Source organism: Rhagoletis pomonella, unplaced genomic scaffold (genome assembly GCF_013731165.1).
Source record: "Rhagoletis pomonella isolate Grant_MI unplaced genomic scaffold, Rhpom_1.0 Rhpom_scaffold_00011, whole genome shotgun sequence".
Taxonomy (NCBI): domain Eukaryota; kingdom Metazoa; phylum Arthropoda; class Insecta; order Diptera; family Tephritidae; genus Rhagoletis; species Rhagoletis pomonella.
Window position 1 is genome coordinate 23,497,916 of NW_023458565.1, and position 3,505 is coordinate 23,501,420.

A 3,505-nucleotide genomic window follows, 5' to 3' on the forward strand; every position below is an offset into this window, starting at 1 on the left:
TTTTTTATCTTTTCATTTTTATATTTATTACTTCCTTGACTTTAATCCTGATCTTTATTTGTATTCTTTTCTAAATATTCACCCACACCTTAGCTATTATATTAAGTATTTAAATTTACGTTCCTCTTTGTTTTTATGTTTGGATTTCTTTACTTTTATTTTAATCTCTGCGCTTATCCCTTTCTTCTTCTACAAACTCAACTTTTCCTTCTTCCTTGTTTGAGTCTTAATCTAGTCATGTACATACGTACATACATACATACATACATCTTATTCCTAAACTGCTGCTTAGCACGTTTCTGTATCAATATTAAAGCATCCATTTAGGAGGCATTTCCGGCCCAGCCATGTACATGTATGGCATTTGTATTGGTGTCACTTTTAAATCGATTTTTTCGCCTTATGTTAAACTAATTTAAAATTTAAGAAATTGTCTCCACATCAGCATCGAAATACCTTTCTAATGATGTATAAATGTTTATACCTTGGAAGTATAGTTTAGCCGTAAAAGGGGTGTAAAGGAAACATGATTGCCCATTTATATATAAGATCTCTTCTTATTTCTTACGACTATAATTAGTTATTGTTATGCGCTGAGTTTGGAATCCAATAAAAGATGAAATAACGTCTCGGATGAGATCCTTTTCTTATGATGACGACCACGGCAAATGAACAAGGGACTACGGTTTAAAGGAATGGACCTAAAATTTCTTAACCCTTGATAGGAAAGACTGAAATCACCGCTATACAAGAAATACGATGGAAGCGGCAAGGTAAAAGTTATGTTGGGGCCTGCGACAGCTGCAAAAGTAAATTATCGAAAATTCGCTGTTGGATTTGTAGTGGGAGAGAGACGTCTCCAACAAGCAGTGCCGTTCGCATCAGTGGACGATTGTCTCGATATAATCTATATGAAAGCGAGATTCTCCCAACATCTCGCTCATTTGCGCTACACTCCTCGAGGGAATAGAAATACAATATGATCAAAAATAACTTCAGACCACGAAACCGCAATACGGCTGATCCACTTCAACGATACAGGGAGGTGGGGAGGGAGAAAGGAACGTAAAATGTGAAAAACATCAAACTACCTACCAATGAAACTAATAAATAAAATGGCTGTGTAAGAAGACGTTGAGCAATACCATCAGCTCCATCAGAATGTGGAGAGATAGCCGTTTGATACCAAGCGAAATTTTTAGTAAGACTATTTTTATGATACGATTGCTTTTATCTGATGCCTGTTAATGTATTAAGAGCTGCTCTGCCTTTGCCAAGTTGGATATGGAAGCAAAACGAATGGTTCTGGGAGTAAAACCAATTATTAGAGAACCCGTGTTAAGATTCCTTATTCTTCCTATTCTTCTTTTACTTCATGTTTGAGGCTGTGGGCCGGTAATTTCTCTTCTGTGCCTACTGACGTAAATTGGAAATTCCTAGTGAAGCCAAGTCCTTCTTCACCTTGTTTTTCATCGTAGAGGAAGCTTTACTATCCCTGGATCTGGGGTAAGGAAATTTAAAAATGATTAAGATGAAACTTCTTAAGCGAGTTCGGAGATGTTTGCATTAAATATTTAACGCCACTATGAGGGTGGTATATGGTTAATGCGAGGACAGAAGACGAACGGCTGCGTTGAATACTATTGGGGACGGGGAAACACAAAGACAAAAGCGAAGACAACGACAAAAACCAGAACCAAATTGGCTTTTAATTTTAAGAAAAGAAAAGGATTGGTCAATAAAATAAGAATTTTCACCTCCTTTCTACAAAAATCGTGTCTTTGAGAGTTTTTACTGCCTCCTATATTATGTGAATGCAATAACACAAAAAAACAAAAAATAAAAAATAGAAACCCACGAAGCAATCAGTACAAATAAGTACCCAAAAAACTGTGGATCAAATATAATAAAACTGCGTTTTTGGGTTTTCTCTCAGACGCGTCAGGATTTTTTTTTAACGATCTTTGTCTCAAAGATATGATTTATTCCAAAAATTATTTAAAATATTCAGTGCACTGTAGAATAACAACGCGGGTGCCAAATGAAAGAGAAAATTCTGTGGAATTAAAAAAAATACAATTTTGGTCCGTGGGAAGAATAGTTAGATATTGAAAACGCTTTTTTAATTAATTTAATCTTTTAAGAATTTTTCAAAAATAAGTCTTGCCGAATTTCAAGGATATTTAAGGATAAAATTTTAACAGTACATTTTCAATAACTTTTCGTCCTTAAAAAAAATTAATCTGCTTTAATTCTACATTAATTCTAATTTTCTCTTTACTTTGATACCCACAGCGTTTTTCTACAATGCCCTGAATTAAAAAAAAAATTCCTTTAAAAATTCATATTTTTCAGATTTCAAAGTTCTTTAAATAACTCCTGAGGTAAAACAGAGAAATTAAAAACACCGTTTTCCCAAACTTGACCCATGGTTTTGGTAAAGTTCCCACTTGAAAACGGTTCAGTTTGGAGCTTTTGGTTCTGCCGAATAAAGTGCGAAGATCAATCTCAAGAAAAAAGTGCGGAATTATTTAAGCAAATTTAAGTGCCATATTTTTTCCAGTAGGTTTTAAAATGTACTTTTCTTTAGAATAAAATTTGTATTTAAAGTGTACTTTAAAATGTACTTTTCTTTAGAATAAAATTTGTATTTAAAGTGCCGATAAATTTTAAAACCTACTTGAGAAATCGGCACTTAATCAGTAATAGTTACTACTGAACTATTAAATTAGATATAATTTTATTAGTTCTTAAATAATTTTCTAAATTTTCCACACACTGTGCGCTACGCTGTAGAAAATGTGTCTCAACGATGGGCTATAAAGACAATACTAATGCCAGTGGGGTGGTTACTAACAGCGAAGGTGTGCTTTTGTGTAGGCAGCGAAAATATAAAGAACCAAACACAGACAGGGACATAAATACATACAAACATATATACATATACATATACTTACACCTGTTGTTTGGCGTAGGTGGCGTGGTGTGCGAGTTTGTATCGTTTGTTACTTTTGTATCTTTTGACATTTAACATTTTCAAGCTTTGGAAACGACGTTGGCAAAAAGCAAAACAAAAGTCGCAGACAGTTCGACAATGGAGGTACCTACATATATACGTACATACATACATACAGCGCACGCACAAAATAAAACAGAAATATTTTTGTTTGCATGCGTAAATGTGTGTACACGAAGGCATGTTTCAAGTGACAGAAACTGGTAGAGAAAGACAAATAAAAGCAAAAAATAGCAGCTGCTGATATCAAGAACAATGAGGACATAGGTGTGAAATTAGAAATCCCAGAGCAAAGCAGAGCATAGCTGAGCAGACACATGTACTTGCCATACATCTACTATGTATACGAGAACATTAGATTAATTGATAAGTATGAGAAAATGAGACTGTCCCACTGCGCCCGTTAGGTGGCGATTTAGCCTTGTATCCTTGTAGGAATTATATACATACTTACTACATTGCTTGTAATAATGATATATCTTTATTTGC